The following is an 18,828-nucleotide window of genomic DNA, read 5'->3' on the forward strand; positions in this document are numbered from 1 at the left end:
AGTAATAACTATTCACTGTAAATCTGAGGGACTTTGTAACACTACCTGGGCATAAAATTGGGATCATGTAATTCAGAAAAGTGTTAAATTCTTTCCCTGCATTGTGTCACTCTACAATAGGGATTAACCTTTATAATCCTTCCAGCTCTGAAGGGCATCCCAGATGTAGTGACTTACATGAAATCAGGTTGTCATATTGTCTACTACTAAGAAGATTTTTTCGCCCTCCACTAACTTATATCTATAATCCTTACAAAGGTAATATTTCCATTTTTCTTCTTTCTTTCTTTCTTTTCTTCCTGCTTATTCAAATTTCCTTTTAGAAAAAAAAGGAATAATCTCTTTTGGATATTGATGGTATCAATAAGAATCAGGTTTTCATCAGGTTCTAATTGGACACAGCACTGTGCAAAGGAAATAAATGAACATGAGAACCTCTCAGAGTTTAAAATTTATGTGAGAACTTTAATGAGAAGAAAAGAGGAAAAGAGAGATCCCTGCTTTGTGTACGGACCAAATCCATAACCAAATAAATACTACTTCACTGTATTTCAGGAAAATAAGTCTGCAGGGATTGTCCATGGCACTCAGAAAGCAAGACCCCGACTATGTGAGAAAAGTAGGCAAAGAGAGAAGAAGGAAAAGTCAGTGGCTGCAGCATCCAGAGGGTGAAAAGATGGATCACACCAGCTTTACGCAGAATGTCATCCAGAAAAGCAAGGCCTCAACAACAGGGCCTTTTTCTTCCCATTTGCCATTTATTATGAAGCATGAAAAACTACCCAAAAGAGCACTGGGTTCATTCTTTATAGAGCACACAGCAAATACTTCTATTTTTGTTCAGATTCACTAGGATTCAATTTATTCTTACATGAGTACCATAGCACAACATAGGATAAAACTTCAAAAAATTAAAGAGATCCAAAAGTGTAGGTGGGCTTCTGTGAAATTTGTGCTGAATGAATTTTTAGAAAGCAGAATGCAGTACTAGAATTGCTGCACATGTGTTCCATTATTAAATATCTAACTCTTCCAAATTGGGAAGGATAATAACAAGCAATCTTGTGGAAAAGCTGAAGATATAAACAATACCATTTTGAGACCAGAAAAACCTGTTTCTTTTCCATTTTTAATTGTGAAAATATCATCATAGCATCATGGAATAAAAATATGAGGAAAAATTTCTGAGGAAGAAATAGGAAAAATGTTGCCATACTAGCTCCAGAAACATTGTGATTGACTTCAGTCTTTATTCACGTAACCCACAATTATCAGTTATTATAAATGTGCACACACTTTTTTGAGTTTGGTTGCCACTGAGCATTGTATCATTAGTATTCTTCCAAGATACTAGAGAGAAACACAAAAAGGGCACTCTGTTTTGAGCATGTATAGTTTAAGCATTAACAGACATTAGTTCCTTGTGATTGGCCTCAGAGTCACCATTTTCTCAGCTACCCATCTTTCATGGAATTAATGTAACCAATTTTATGTAATACTCTTGTTCTTGGACATTTAAGTCATGGTCAGTATTTCACAGGTCTAAATACCACTGTAATACACACTTCCTTGACAAAGTTCTTTCCTTTCATCCCATTTGCTATCTCTGATCAAACTTCATGGTAGCATGAACATGATTGTTTTGACACAAAGTACTAAATTTTTTCCCAAAGGATTTAATTCAATTGATACACTTGCTAGAAATATATGATTGTCCAGCAACCTTGCCAATATAAAATGTTATATGCTTAATATTTTCCTAAGGCAGTATTTGAAAAATGCCATCCAACCACGCTATGTAGATGTTAAATGTTAGATTTATTATATTTTGTGATAAGTAGCAAAAGCTGTCAAGAGATGTGAAAGTTAATAACATTTTAAATTATGACTTATAGACCTATAAAAGGACTATAGATATCACTTAACCTAATCTCTCAGTCATGGAGAAATTCTTACAACAATAACTTTCATGAAAAACTGACAATTATCCCAGACTTCACACTGTGCTTAATTGCCCTCTCTGAACATGTTACTAAACGCTTCTATCAAACCCCAAATCCTGCTTAAATCTGTTCAACCCTTCTCTGTTTTCCCACCATGGTCTTGGTTCAAGTCGTTCCTATCCTTTGCTGAGTTACCACAATAAACTCTTCTCCAGGATTCCTGTCTCTGGTTCAGTGGGAGACATTGCATGTATTCTAAAGTATCAATCTGACAGTGAATGTTATCGCTGTGCTTAAATACTTCATTACTATGCCACCTTTTTCTAGAAAAATCTAAACTTCATTGCATAACCTATGTGGATCCTTCTAATTGAGCTCAGCCTTTAGTCTTGCCTCTCACCATTAACTCTTCACTTACTCCACACCTACAAAAGGCATGCACTTACAAACCTCCATGTGGACTTACCCTATAAGACTCATCCCATGGTGCACTCTTACAGAATATTTCATGACTTCACATCCTCCCAGCTTTTGTTGCTCATCTATTATTCCATCAACAGTTCAATACTCTTGTCAAAGCATATATCTTTCTGCATTGTGACTGTTATTTATCTGCTGATATTCCCAACCAGACCCTTCTCTCCTTAAGACTAAAAGGTGTGCCCCTAACTCCAGGTGTTCAGAGCCCTGTCAAGTGTGGGTTCTTAGTGGTGGACAATACATGTTTGTTAATAAATAGATGAATTAGTGGTCCAGTCTCTGTTCAATATCTTTCAACAGGGTATCTAAGCAAGTATTCCATCCTAGTTTTTGTGGTCCCAGGATTGTTAAAATATTCAAGTCAATGTTTCCTCTGAAACTCAAGGCAAACTCCCAGCTGCTAACTCCTATAGATATATAAAAAAAAGTTACATAACCCCAAGGTACACTAGCACAGGGTAAACTTTGGCTTTAATTTTGCACATAGTTGTTTATTGGCCCAAATTTAAATTGTTCAAAATTTCCTGCTTTGCTTTTGCTTCAGATTCTTACTATAAACCTGGGTAGTACCCATGCCAGAGCCTGAATGTCGTGTTGCCACCACATCCATTAATCCTCCAGCTTTAATTTCAGCCCCCGACAAAGCATCAAGACATGGACAAAATGTAGACAATTTTCTTTTTGCCAGAGTATAACACATGTGGCCTTCTGTCTCATTGCCAATGAAGTCCATGTTCCAAACCAAAACCTCCAAAGCCTGACCCTTACTGTCCTTTTCTGTTAGTCTCTTGGTCTTCTGAGGTCTGAAAGAATCACCCATCAGACTGTGGTTACAGCATCTGAGGGCAGTGGTGCTGAACCTATGGCATGTGCACCACAGCAGGCTGTTTATCATCAAAAGCTCTAAAAGTTTCACCACCACTGTGCTACAACTTCTCTGCCCCAAATCTCTGAACCTTTCAAAGTTCCTCTTATAAACTAGCTCTGAAGACTTTTGAACCATGTGATCAAGTACCATCACAGCAACAACCCTATTCCTGGTACCAATTTTCTGTATTAGTTAGCTTTCCCATCACTGGGACACACTATTCTGATGCACAATTTAAAGGAAGCAAGGTTTAAATTGGCTCATGGCTTTAGGGGATTCAGTCCATGGTAGGCTAAAACACTGTCGCCAATAGGTGTGGCACAGAAAAGATGCTTAGTTAATGACAGCCAGGAAATAGAGCAGAAAAGCAGTACCAGAGAAAAAGAGGTGAGGAATCAGGTACAGATCCCAAAGTCATACCTCCGTGACCTACCCTGACCCACCCAGAGTGAGTTTTACTGATTGATCCCTTATGATACTCCCAAGTCAACCAAACTGACAATACAGATTAACAGTTACATCAGGTGATTTACTAAATAGAACACATGTATCTTTGACATATGCATTAAATGTGTGGTATACTCTACTAAGAGAAACAAAATAGTTGGAAAATTTTCAAAAAAGAAGTAAGAAAAGATAAATACTTCTTAGGAGAAATTATATTCAGAGGTAATGCAGAGCCTCCAGTGCAATCTGAGTGTCTCAGGAAATTCTCCTGCCACTCAGAAACACTTCTTGAAAGAAGAAAGCGTGGAAGCCTGTTACCCAGAGCCAAAGGTGTTGATGCATTCAATGGGCTCTGGAAGCTGCTTTTATACATAGTCAGAATGGAAGAATGAGCTGAAACAAGAAAATGGGTAAAAAAAGAACAAGTGCATTTGTTTATAGTAAAAAATTAGTAAGAAGACAGAAGAGATCATATATTTATTCTGTAGGACAACAAAATTAAATCAGTCCAATGCTAAAAGTATTGAATTACTATGTTACCTTACTTGAAATGGAATACTTTCATTTCTAATCTGCATAGTGCTGGCCAATAGAACTTGCTGTAATGCTGGCTGCACTCTTTTATGCTCTATCCAATACAGTAGCCACTAGGAACATATGGAAAATTACCGCATGAAATGTGGCTAGAATAACTAAGAAAGTGTTTTTAATTTAATTTAAATTTAAATAGCCACATTTGGCTAGTGTCCACCATATTGGACAGAACAGAATTCCACACTTATGCAATATGTCAAAAATAATAAAACATATTTAGGAAGGAGAAGGGCTTAAGGGTCAAGTTTACCTGTTTGGGTGATGATGGACTAATATTTTTACTGGTCTAATGTACTTTCATGTATTTTAATTAAAAAGATTATAAAAAACTAATGAGGACTCTACACTGACAGAGGCAGTAAGAAATAATCAAGGCCCTGTGTCCTCATCCAATTGCAATGTAGTTCCTGTGGGGCAAAGAGATTATTTAGCCATAATAGGTAGGTAGGAGGCAATAGTGATAAGAATGCAGAGCACCCTTGATTTAATAGTTGTGTGATTATGGTTAAATTACTTAACCTCTCTTTCTCAAGTTCCTGTTTATCATAATGGTCATAGGTATAGTATTAAGCTTGTTGAGTTGATAAAAGTCAATACATAAAGACAGAATAGTGCTCTCAGAAATAGTAAATTTCTCAATATGAGTTATCAACTAATCGTGGAGCAGCAGTTCTATAAGTGCACAGCAAGCCCTTTATTGTGGAGACACATTTCTCTAGTCTTGATCAATCCTTTTGAGTATAGTATGTCCATGCTCATGAATGTCCGCTGAGGTCTCAGACAAGGTTGCAGAAAGAAAGTGCAATATTAAACAAATAAAAATGCAGGGTCTTCAGCCACATTTTCACTGCCTCCTGATAATTTAGAATCCAGCTCTATCATCCTATCAGCCTAATTGTGATTTTATATTGTTTCCATGGCCATTCTGTCTTCCAACTTCTAATGGATTCAAAATTATATGTCAAATTATGAGCTGATGATTCCTCGTGATCACTAAATACCTTCCAGTGAACATGGATTGTAAGTGATAATCACAGAATTCTTGAAGGTCTCCTACTCTTCAGCTTGCAACTGAGATGTTCTTTGTACTCAGAATCCTTGCTGTTAGTTACCTGGGAATGGTCCTCTGGTCCTCCTCTCTCTCTCTCTCTCTCTCTCTCTCTCTCTCTCTCTCTCTCTCTCTGTCTGGTTTTGTCTGTATCCCTATCTCTCTGGTTTTGTCTGAGTCTCTGTGTCTGTGTCTTTGTCCATGTCTCTGTCTGCCTCTCTCTCTCTCTCTCTCTCTCTCTCTCTCTCTCTCTCTCCGCCCCGCTTCCCAACCACTGCTGTGCTCTTCCATCTGGAACTCACAGCACCCCTCACCTGGCCTTTCTTCTCTCTCCACCCAGCTCACTACTTAGTCAGCTGGATAGAAGCATTTACAGTTTTAGGAAAACTCTCAAAGGCAATAAAATAATTTGCCCATAAACAGACCTGATTCTGAATGGACTGCAATGTAGGTGAGATCAAGAATACTAAAAATAAAAGTATTAGTTAAAATAGAAAATAATAAAAATGATTTTTAAGAATAATGTGAAATATGTTAAAGATTTTTAAGGTGTTACAGAGATAACAAACACAGAATATGACAAGAGTTCCTACAATTGCTAGGAAAAGAAATGCAAAGTTATTTTTTATTCCCTTCCATATACAAGTGTACTGATGTTCTTTGAGTCAGTGGAAGAAAACACTCAGGCTGTGAAGATGCTATGAAAAATGGCAATCTCTACAGGCTTTAAGAATTAATCCTCACCTGAGGCATGCTTTTGCATGTTTACTGTGAATTATTCCTCATAAAATAATGCCAAGTATAATAGGAAATGTAATTTGTAATTAGGTTAGCAAACAATAGATTAATAGTATTTCATGTCAGCTATAGATATCTAAAAAGTCCAAAGCCCAAACATATATTTATCAAGAATTCCTAATTATTTTATTTAAATAGAAGGAGCCACATTCTATCATTTATTTTTTGGGAAGCGCTGGTGATTTTCAAAATATCAGAGTGGAGAAGTGTCACCAGCACACTTGCATAATGTAAATATGTGTTCACAATTTTTCATTTTCTAGCTCGCAACTGAAAAATAAAACCCCACGAGAGGGAAAACACAGTCTCCTGCATGAATATGAGTTAACAATGAGTTCTTCCCTTCCTCAGACAATCTCACATAATATCTAGACAAATGCTGCGGCCAACACTGTTTAGTAACATCAACTCACATTGCAATGTATTATTCTTTTATGTGTGTGATAAATTACAAATACTTAATAATTTATCATGGTTGCTTTGAGAGCATCACACAGCACTTTGCATATAACCCAACAGAAAATAACTATTGACCTTCTCACAATGAATTCCAAAGCCTCATTGTTATACTCACTTTGCTAACATTTCTTTTAACAATCTTCCATTTCTCCTCTAAATTTTAGAGTGGCATCTTCGTAAGAAACTTAGGGATTATCTGTCATCAACCCTCCCAACCATGAATCTCTCCAGCATCTCCCATAGACAGTTATAAATGATGTTTCTGTTTTCTTCAGCACTGTTTTGTTTATCCATTGGTCATAAGCTGCTTGCTTCATTTTAGCTTTGCTGTGAGTCTTTTCTTAAGTAACTGCTATGTTCTTTGCAACATTTGGAATCCATCCTCCTGCCTAACTCTCCCAAGTATCTGGGATTAAGGTGCAACCATCCATACCTGGTTTGGATGCTTATTTTAAGGGCAATGGAAATGCATAGTATGTAGAGGCTAATGCTGTCCATGTAAAAAAAGTAAGAAAAGTCAGTAATGAGCATATTATTTATTCTCAGTTAATATCAAATTAACTTTTAGTTGACAGACTAAAATCAAAGTTGTCACCACACATAAAATTACAGACAACTGAATAAGGAGTTAATATTAGTTATTTTAAAAATCTTATTGAATATTCACGGTTGGTCAATACACTACACTCTGAAAGAATTACAAAGAGAAGGCATAGTTATTACCCTTGAATAAGAACATATGATCTAGGTAGAGAAAATAAACAGGTATCTATATTAAAGCATATCTTTTGGGTTCCAAAGATACCATGTAAACAACATACAAAACTTTCTGGATACTTAAAGTCTAATGCATTGCATTAACAGAAAAGTCTTTATTGAAGATGTATAATTCTAACAAATTGGCATGTGTGAGCAAAAACAAGATTCCTTCCAGACAGGAGAGAATATTATCAGTCACATAAGAAAAGAAATTCAAAAGAATGGTCAGACATGGATCCATATGCTTCAGATTGGAGAAATAAGGGGAGGCAGAGGTGGAGTCTCAAAAATGCTGAATTAAATCCAGAATGGCCATGAAATGAAGTACAGAGAGTTCAGGTTGTGGAGTTATATGATATCAAGGCCCGAGCAGGCATTTGTCAGAACTCTAAGCACTGGACCCCCTATCCCTATACAGCAAAAGCTTAAACCACAATAAGGATGACTCCGATAGTCAACAGTTCAAGATTGTTTTTAGGAGTTACTACAGGTGAAACATCTGGCATGTAAAAGTGTTCGGTAAATAAGGGGATAAGAAGTAACACCACTGGATTCACGAGAGCGGGGACCCTATCTGTCTCATCCTCCACCAGCACAGCTCAGTGTCTGGGAAGCAGAAGAGCTCAGTGAACATATGTGAAGTGAGTGAGTAAGACATCACTCTGTCCTTTGTTACTCATTAAGCCCTTGATACACGTGTAAATCATCTTTAGTGTGGCCTTGCTCTCAGAGCACGAGGGTCAGGATGACCTCCTTTCTGCGTGCCCTATACAACCCCTGGTGATGATCGGACTTAACTACCTATATCCCAATACTTAAGAGGCAAATTTAGAGAAATGTGGGTAAAGGCAAAATCCCCCAGCATTTTTAACTATGCTATCAAAATGCTTTTACATTATAAAATTTACATAAAAGATAATTTTAATATATTTTAGTAAGATAAAAATAGCTATCCCTCTAACATCAGCTGAAAGACTTTTGGCCACAAAATGTAATTATTTAGCCCCACTCTAAATCATTGATAAAATGTTTAGTGATGGGTCTCCACAGCATGATTATGACTTTTTAAAATTGATTTCCTTAATGGTATACACAGAGGTTAAACCACAGAGTTAAAAATGAACATACTAGTAATTTCTATGCCAGAAAATGTAACAATACAAAGAAATGTACAAGACAAGTGAATAAAATGTGTCTTCAAATGACAGAACCCATGAAAATCAAAGGAGCACTACACAGCACACCACTTTTAGGGCCACAGATAGAAATCTTGAGTCCTTAGTGCCTGCAGTCAAGGTCAGGGGAGAATCAATATACACATGTGTGTGTGTCAAACACGACATAGGTAGAAACTGCAAGTGTTGACTGGAATTCTATGAGAAATAACCTTTAGGCTCTTAGAAAAATCTGCCCTTCAAAAACAATATCCCAGGGGCTGGGGATTTAGCTCAGCGGCAAAAGCGCCTGCCTGGCAAGCACAAGGTTGTGAGTTCGGTTCCCGGTACCGGAGAAAACCGCCCCCCCCCAAAAAAAAAAAAAAACAATATCCCATATCACAAATCTAAGTATAAGATTTTAATTTCTTTGGCTAAGAAAATACATGTTTCCCAAACTGAAATACTTTGACTCCTTGGAGGTTTGAAGGCATATGCCAAAAGACGTGCAAAGCCACAGGATAAACACAGCTTACTTTCCTGCAAATTAAATTTTTCTTGAAGATTGGAAGGAAAGGGAGATTAATGTTTTAACTGAGAGTAACTTAAAGCATTTATTTATTTAAACAAATGTATAAGTTGTGCTATAAATTGCAAGATCTGCATGCATTTTTTTAAGCACAAAACATGAAACCATAATATCATGCTTAAGGTAGATCACTTTCAGCCATTGGGTATTTTGGCTAAAGTGGGAAACCTCAATGGTAAAGATTCATAAGGAAGTGGGCAAAGAAGAGAAGGACATCAAGGCCAAGCTCACAACACGGCAGAGACACAGCCTAAGTCTGAAGCAAAGGAGTACCAGCCCCAAAGGTGAAGGAGTTTCTAGGGAGATCCAAACATACCAGAACCAACAGTCCTCCACCCACTAGCAGGAAGGCAGCAACTGCAGCAGATAAGATTATAATCAGAGCCAAGAGGCGCTGAGTGGAAAAGAGGAGAACAGCAACAATTTTAAGGTCAAAAGGGGTCGGAGTAACAGAATTGTAACTACTCCGAGTGAGTGAATAGAGAAAGGAACAGACAAACACACACACAAACACCACACACGCGCATGTGCACATAGGCGCACACAGCCTCAGAAATGCATTTAGAGCTGCAGATGATAGCAGAGTTAAACTAAGAAAAAGCAGAAGTTGCTTATAATTTTCAGATGAACTTGTAATACTGGAAAACAGTGCAAACGGACAGCTTCCAAACTGTATTTGATTCCCTCTTTCCAGGGGTGGCGTCTCTTCAGCGTTTTCTTCTCCTCTCACCTTAAGTGAACTTTATTCTCTGGAATAAACTTGGGAAGTGGTTCTACCCGCAGGTCCACAGTTTTCAGGGGCAAGAGAGAGTCATACTGGGTAGTTTGGCCACTAGCTCATTATTTTCACATCTTCACTCACGACATACCTGCCTGCTCCCATGAAACCAAGTTTGAATTACTCCAGTCAGGACTGGCAACGATGTCAGCATTAAGAAAAGATGAAAACTGTCTAAATCTTGCTGTTTGGCGTAAGTTATAAATATACCTTTCCGATCACAGAAATAAGCATTGCAGAATGTGGTTGGCTGAAAAGAGCTCAAAAATGATTGATATTTGGACTTAAAGTAGTTGATCGCTTCTCCTATAATAGTTTTCTTAAAACTCTATTCTCTGTGTCAGAACACAGGGAGAGAGCTGAATAAGTACAAGAGCTGAGAGGACATTTTTCTTTCCTATCCCTTTGCATGATGGATAGGTTCTTTGCAAAGGAGATATTATTTGAGACCCGAGGGAACCCAATAACACTTTAATCTCATTTTATAATCAGTCAATAGAACTGTGATAGAGACCATCTGTTTTTCTAGGATACTCTTCACCCTTTTGGCTGGAGGAGGCCTTAAGTCTTATTTAGGCACATGACTACCCCAGTACAGACTATGCCTCCCCGCTCCCAGCTACCTCCTCTGCACCTAGCTGTGTGACTAGCGGACTGTCCAGGTCACTGAGGTAAAATTAGAAAGGGAGTATGTAACTTGTAATCCAGGGTTTCACAAGGACATTGTTTCTTCTCTACTCTGTTTCTCCTTCCCGCAGATGAAAAGTGATCATAATGGTGAGAGCCACCTTTGGTGCTACAGCCAAGAGCCTTCCTGGGTCCCAGCACAGTGACAATGTGAAGAAAACAGGTCTCTAGTGGATATTGTAGAGCTGAAGCGCTGACCCATTTCTATGTACCTGCCCATCTGCAGGCAATTAAGTGAGAAAGAAACAACCTTCTCTCTTGTTAAAGTCATGTAAATCTCCTTGATAGAGCAACTTCCCTGTATTGTAATGGAGAGTACCTAGCCATAGCAAAACCAAAAATATCTGGTAGTAGTTTAGAGACCAGGTCACGGGTGGTGAAGACACAGAGAGTACAAGCTGGAACACTGGTGACCCGTGCTAGAAAAACCATCTGCTCTCCTCCAGAACAGGAAACAAGAATGTGACTAAGATACTACTTCAAGAATATACTGCAGACCGTCCCTGGACCACACAGCGGGGGCTCGTCCAGCCATAATCATTGAGATAGGGAAGACACAGCATTCCCATTGAAGGGTATTGCATCAGATCACCTCAAGGTAGCAGCCCTTAAACTGAGCAACCAATTCAGAGTGGACGATGCACTGAATCCATTAAAAAGTAGAATCTGCAGGTCTAGGAATAATAGCCAAAGGTTACTTTTATATGAAAAACGCTGCAAATAGGGTTTCTTTAAAGAAAATTATATTGCCAAAGAAATGCTGTCAAAGCATTTGATGGATCACTAAGCCAAATCAGAGCTTCCCAAACTCGCACCAGTAGAAAGCAGGTTATAAAAGGGGAGGAGCCCCTAAGGAAACCATGCTTTCTGACACCCACCATAGAGTCAGCCACAAAATGTAAGAACCACCAAGAACAGCAGACAATGAGTTACAGCAAGAAGGAAAGTCCAGGATGGCCGAGAAAACTCCTGCCCAGAAAACTTTGATGACTCCTACTGGCTTACCTCTGTGATGGGCTTCCTCTTCCTTTCCAGATGCGGATTTTGTGACAGGTAACACATTATTTAGTAGAGAAGTCACTGGGGCCACATATGAACTGACAGAGAATCGTGAATGTCTCCTAGATATCCTGGACTCTGAGCTGGGTGCAGTAATTGAAAAGACAGTTTTGTCTCCACTGTGAAGAGAGTGAGCATGGCTTTTGTGTAGGATGGGATTCTTATGTGCTAGAGGAGTAAACTGGCAGAGAATTTTAACTAATCCTAGTATCCATTCTTCTCTTGTCCCCTTATGTCAGGAACTGATAGTGAGCTACGAAAGCCCCCAACCAGAGCTTACATTTCCCAGTTTCTCTTGTGGCTGACAAGGTGTAGCCACACACCTAGATTTTGGCCAACAGGATGTGGATATTGGTCAAAGGAGTACATATATGAAACAAAATGTATTGTTCTAACTTTCACCCTTCCACTTCCCAGGGACTAGAATACAAGGGTGATGGTGAGGGCCACTGAGCACACAGTGTCCCAGGGGTACAGAGTGAAAAAAATAGAAAGAACTTGAGTCCCTGTTGACCTTTACAGCCTCCTCCCCTCCTTGAACTGCCTTCCTAAACACGAAGGTAACTTTTGCTGCCTCATTTTGCAGCAGGTAAGTCTATACTCTAGTTGATAGAGAAATTAGAAATGAAAGTGACTCGAGTACAAAGTATACATCATATATCCATATTCATGAGCTAAAAGTGAAGCTATAGAAATTGTCACTTTATAAAGAGAAGGAGTCATAAGGTGAGGCAGTGAGTTCATTAAAAGCCAGGAGGCCTCACCACAGCACAGCTAAAAAATCCACGGGAATAAGTAAAACCACCTTCCATGTGAAAACACTTCATCTCTAAATAGAAAAGGAAGAGTGAAATTAAAGTAGTTTTTCTATTTCAGTGATTTAGAGGTAATATCATTTTATTCAAGAAGAAAAAGTTACTCAAAAAAAAAAAAGTCACCTGAGGAATAAATTGACACATGCTCAAATTTTTAACATGAACAGCAGGAAGGAAAACCCCACAGGAGGGCATTTAGCCACTGTAGGGCACAGCAACAGGGTGAGGAACATTCCTAGTACAGCGATGCCACCACCAGTAGACACGGAACCAATCAGGAGAGTGCTCTTTCAGACCATTCAAAAACTTGATATACTTCAATTCTTCATTTGCATGTGGTCACAACAAATCAAAAGGCCCCATTTATGATCCTTCATTTACATGTAACAGGAAGCCACAGAGGTTTTGTTGGTGGGACAGTTTATACATGGCACAATGCCAAGTGTTTTATAGGGGGACTTTCCTAATGCTTATTTACATGAAAGAGATAGCCTGGGAATTTTGGATACAAAAGACCCCTCTTGCGTATCCTTGGGGTCTCTGTAACCTTTTCACCTGCCTCCTCTCACTCTGCACAGCAGAATTCTTTTCTGCCCCAATGAATGTGCACTTTCCATGCCTTCTGTGCATCTTGTCCAATTCTTCCTTCAGGACACCAAGAATCCGAAAAGAAACCTCACAGTTCTCTTTGTTCTGCAACAGCTGTGGCTGAGTTTTGAGGTTGAGGACAGATGGACTTGTTGTGCATCTAACTCCCCAATTCTGAGCTATCTGACCTTGAACTACTTACATAGACTGTAAATTTCAACTGTCTGTGCTCTGGGAAGTTTCCTGTGGATTAAGTGAGATAAGGCACAAAACACTTGGGGCAATGCCCAGTTCTCAGTAAAATCTCCATGAAAACTGTGAAAAGTCATTCCCACACGATTGCAAATGGTCATATTAGGAGAAAAGCACCTTAACCTTCAGCCTTCTATGAAACTGATTTCTTTTTCTTGTCTGCAAGCCACAGAATGCCCAATGCCTTTGGTTTAAAGGAAAGAATAATTCAGTGAGGGAATTCACTCATTTACTCTGGATGTTGGTACCTGAATGGATGATCAACATTACACAGTGAATATACTGATTTTAAAAAATCAAATGCGCAGTTTCTTTTCAAAAATCAGCTTCTAGGTTTGAGAAAGCAACTCCCATTTCCCTATGCTGAGTTCACCTGGATAAGAACACCAGATCTTTGAACTATTATCCCTTGGGTAATGCTTGGGAAATCTTCAGATATCTTTCAGCCTATGTTTTCACATCTGTGATGTGGAAACAATAATCTCTACCTCAGAAATTGCTGAGTATTAATTAAGGTAATACTTGCTAGATGCTTATAAGTAAAATATAATGAGCATTCTGATAATGGACAATAGAAACTTCACTACTGGCACAGTTATTATTAGATGAAAATAATAAAACAATCTTTATCATAAGACAGCAGCACCTGCATGGATTTGATTGTTTTTGTGTGGTAAGAATGAAACTCAGGGCCTTGCACGTACCAGGCAAGTACTGTACCACTGAGCCACACTCTCCACCTCCTGCCTGAGTTTGACACCTATCCGTTGTAAGGTACATACTATGTACTAATTTTTTATCATGCTGATGGGCCTTACTGATCACCCAAGCAGTTTCTCTCCCACTCTCCATTAATGCCATTGAGATTGGATGCATTTTCAAATCACAGATTTTCCCACTCTTGAAAGCTAATTTGCTTGCACAAAATTGTGTCCACAATGTTGTTTCCTACTTGTGCCAAATTCTATGGAACCAAGCTGACCACTCCAGGCTTAGGTAAGCAATAATTGCAGTAGTGTATGTTGCCCAGCATCTCCTAAGACCTAATGATTTCACAAAAGTAACATTAAGTTGGCAAAGAAAATGTCCTCTTAGCCTTCAAGGAGCTGAAAACCCAACATGTGCCGTGAGTCAAGGGTTTTTCTCTTTCATCTGTGTCATGGAGATAAATCTGAAACTAAAAATCATACTTGAAACTGAAGGGAGAATGAGGCTTTTCTTTTCTGGATTAAAATAGAACCTTCCCTCACCTACCCACAATTCCAGTTTCTCATTCCATTTCTATCAGGGCAGAAGACATTAAGCATTGCTTGTTTTAATCCTTTGTTTCATCTTTATTTTTAAAACAATCAATTTCTCCTGGGCTAACATGTTTATAACGCTTCTTCTAGCAGGTTTCTGACTACAGTCATCACCCCAGTCTGACCCAGTTTTCTAAGCTGACTTTTCTCAGCTGTGGAGCTGCCTGCTGCATGGCTCACAGTTCATCTGCTTCCATTCTGTCATGCCACAGGCCCTGGAGCCATCTTGGCTGCATCTGATGGCAACTGTAGACACTTCATGAACAAGTCAAAGTTCCCACCCTTTTCATTTGAGGCCTCAGGGGAGTACACAGTCCTGGTTCACCTCGCTCAGCAGTGATCGAACTAAGACCAGATCCATTCTCTGTGTTGTCACCGTGCAGACAAAGGCCTCTGATCCTTCATACATTGGAAACACAATTAAAGGATTGAAGTGTTCTGCTCTGTGGCTTCATGGACACACAGTCTTATTCCAGGATTCCTAGCTATGTTATATTTCCTGTATAATTTGGCTGATTTCTATTATCATTTAGGGTCTTTTTTTCCTTTCCTCTTCTTTGAAGATGTTTCTAACTTTGTCCAGTTGAATTGCTTGCTGCTTGGCTGGATGTCCCAGCAAAGAGCCCAGCCTACAGCCAGAGCCCACTGCGTAACAGAGACTATGTTATTGAAAAGGGGACTTTGTGTCATTACTTGCCTGCATGGCCAGTTTTCGGGTTATTTGCTTGCATTTACCTTAAGACAAAGAAATGATAATAAGGCAGAGAGTCTCATGCATTTTAGTTCATCATCTCCATTGCAGGGTTTTATACAGGACCATGACTCATGTTCAAAGTTTACCTACCCTGTCAACCTGAGCTTAGTTGGATTGTTGTTGTTGCTGTTGTTATTGCTGTTGCTGTTGTTGTTGCTGCTGTTTCTGCTGCTGTGTTGTTGCTGTTGTTCCACTGAGACCCTTCTCTGAGCAGTCATGGCACTTCTGTCTGAATCTCTCATGGCAATTATTTCTAACCACATATTACCATGGTTTCCATATGTTTTGTGCTCCCTATTCACTCACAAATTCCTGGAGAGCACACCCTATGCTGCTTTTATCCATGGAGCCTTCCAGGTTCCCTGAACTGCCTTCATCATGTGTTCAGGAAAGACTGGCCAAAGGACATGCAATATATCCAGTGAATCTCTTCAACCTCCATAGGAACTAATTATAATTCTGCACTTTTTGAAATGCAATCATGGTACAACCAAAGCAAGCAAATTAAATCCCTTCCTAGAAGTATAATAAATTATATTTATTTAAATCTGTTCATTTGCTGGAGAAATTCATGTAATTTTTTATAATTCAGTTTTACTTCCTGAGAAATGGCAAACAAGATCACATTCAGGCAGGTGCTGTGCTGCTGAGCTACACCCCCAGCCCTAAGATCACATTCAAATGCAACAGTGGTTGCAGAAGCTGTAAACTCATAAGTCTGATAGGTTTATAACTAATCAATATTTAAAGCAAAAATCAAGTTTATCTAAAAATATTTATTTAAAAATAAAATCTGTTGGCAAGTGAGTTATATCAAATAGGGCATAAATATAAATACCTCCTTCTAATTATATAGGATATAGAGAAACTTTCCCTTTACAAAAAAATGAAATTAAGGACTGAGTGTAGCTCAGTAGTAGAATACCTAACTACCATGCACAGTACCCTGTGTTCAGTCACCACCACTGCAAAAACAAAACTTCTAAAAAGTGAAAATGAAATTTGATTTAAAATTAAAATGCACGTTCGTATATCTTTCTGCAATACTTTTCTTTATCTAAATTGGAGTAAAAATTTGAGAAAAAAAAATCAGGAAACCCTGTTAACTACATGAACTATTTTCTGGGTAATGATTTTAAGTGGGTGATTTCTCTGATCCTTTTAAAATTTTCAAGCTGGAAAACTACTTTCCGGATGGTTTGATTATATGAGCAAACAAGCATCTATACTACCAATAAAATGATAGCATCTAAGTCTATTATTACTGTATTGAGAGTCTAGTGTTACAATGCCAAAAGTTTCTGATACTGAAGTAATCACCATACGGAGATAGCCACCTCGGAGGCATATAGTCTGTATATTTTCCATCCTGCGCATCTTTTGTTCTTCCTTCCTTATATCATTTCCCCATTACAGGCTGTGAAAGCTGCTTGAGGGCTGAGACCATATTGCCAATAATTTATTGTAATTGGAAGCAGTAGGTGCTTAAGCGCTCATTACCTAACAAGGAACATCGCAATAACAAGATCAGTTTGGAGGTCAGTGCTAATAAGGCCAAGGTCCTGAACCTGCCATGGGTGGAGGTTGCTCTGCTCCATGACAATAAGCCAAATGCCTGAGTCTGTGGGGCTCCTCAACCGGCCTGCAGAGGCCAGGTGGGGACCAGGAGGATGTTCTGGTGCAATCACAATTGAAGAGAGATAAGGAAATGTGGAATTAGGCTGTGTTTCAGGTCAGAAGCAGACAGAGTAAAGACAGAGCTCACTGGTTCTCAACTTTGTTTCTTTTTCTGACACACACAAGTGAGACCCACACTTCATCTGTAACACTGACATAGGAGCATGGTTATCAAAGAGAGAGTGTGCTCTTCTTGAGGAGGTAAGGGGAACTATCCTCATCAAGTTGTGGGATGCATATTTTGAAAAATGGACCCTAATACTGATACATAAGACTGAGTCGAAATTCACCCAATTAGAGCAGTGAATATGAATCTCTTAGGGATCTTATTAAAATGCCGATTCTGATTTAGCAGATCCTGGATAGGACCTGAGATTCTACATTTAAAATAAGCTCTTAAGTGATGCCAAATTGCTAAGTCTTTAGATATCACTTTAAGGTATTCTAGAGTTTCTCAGATTGGCATGTATAAGGTCCAGGACCTAATGAATCTAGACAGTCTTTTAAAGAAACTGACATGTTCTTGGTCAGAGCTATAGTTTTCAGGAATCCAGAGATCAGATTGGTCACAATCACTCAATGTTAAAACTTATGAGTCAGGCTTCCTCCCTCTTCACCTTCTAGAGCAGGCATCCAGGGATTGCATGACAGATGACAGGGGCCTGTGCTTGTGGGCATTAGCAGAGAGAAGGAGCCACAGAGGACATCAAAAAGACAGGTATGGTGAGTCCTTACAGGGGCCAAAGTAAAAAGAATGCATGTCTCAGGTCCTGGTTACAGGGATGAGATCAAAGTTGGCAAAGACCCTTTTATAAACAAGTCGGTAGTTCTTGGGCTCTTGTGGGTAGTCTTTTCTGTCTCAAATAAATTAATGAATTGCCCCAGATGCCATTTGACTTTAAGAGGGTGTCCTAGCTATAGGGATAATTCAGTGTGAAATCTGATCCACTGTCTCTGTCTCTTTCCTTAAGGCTGTGCTTACACAGGGTTGTGAGGTGGCTGAGATTAGGCTATGCAGTCAGGTTCACAGAACAAGTACTGCAGATGGGTGTGTACTGACCATGAGCTCAGTAAGGAGTAAATAGATAAGTATAAATTTGTTTATAGACTGACTTAGACATTTTTCAAATATTTGCCCAACCAGCTTTTCATTTCTCTAGGGAAAGCAGAGTCCAAATATTTTTCTTTCTAAAGGACTCATTTCACACATGAGTTTGATGAAAATTTAAACATAAAATGCCTGGGCTGGAAAGATATAAGTATATAAATAATACTTCCTATATCTTTTTGGGTAACTCTGTTGACCTCTTTCTATGGCTAAATCTATTAACATTCAAACAAAGTTCAGGTGCTTAGATCAGTATTGTACCCAAGAGACGCTAACAGTGCCCGTCAGAATCAAGAATGTCGATATTAAACCTCTCCAGAGGATGCCCAGCAGCATGGGACACAAGCTGACACACGCATTTCTTTGACTATCAACATCCAAAAATTTGATCAAATATAGAAAAAATAAATATTTTAATGTAAACTGAACTTAAAAGAAAGATGGGAGATTCTGGGAAGTCATGAATAAATAGAGAAGAAAATGTCAGGGATGTGTGCAGAGACTATGAGAAGCATGATAAAAGTGTACTATTCAAGAATACAGACCCTCAAGGCTGGGTTTAAAGCTTTGTTTGGCCCAGTGGAAAAATTAGAACTAGACACCTGTTTCATAGGGGCTGTTCAGGCCTTGAAGAGAAAATTGGAAAAACTGCACTCCAGGCCAAATAATT

General features: G+C 38.8%; 1 protein-coding gene across 5 annotated transcripts in view; it reads right to left on the bottom strand.

Annotated features, from left to right (window-relative positions):
* Window positions 1-18,828, bottom strand: part of Grm8 (glutamate receptor, metabotropic 8) — a 759,406-nt gene that overhangs the window by 450,486 nt on the left and 290,092 nt on the right. The window lies entirely within an intron of this gene.

This window comes from Chinchilla lanigera, unplaced genomic scaffold, assembly GCF_000276665.1.
Source record: "Chinchilla lanigera isolate Chin_1 unplaced genomic scaffold, ChiLan1.0 scaffold00078, whole genome shotgun sequence".
NCBI classification, from domain to species: domain Eukaryota; kingdom Metazoa; phylum Chordata; class Mammalia; order Rodentia; family Chinchillidae; genus Chinchilla; species Chinchilla lanigera.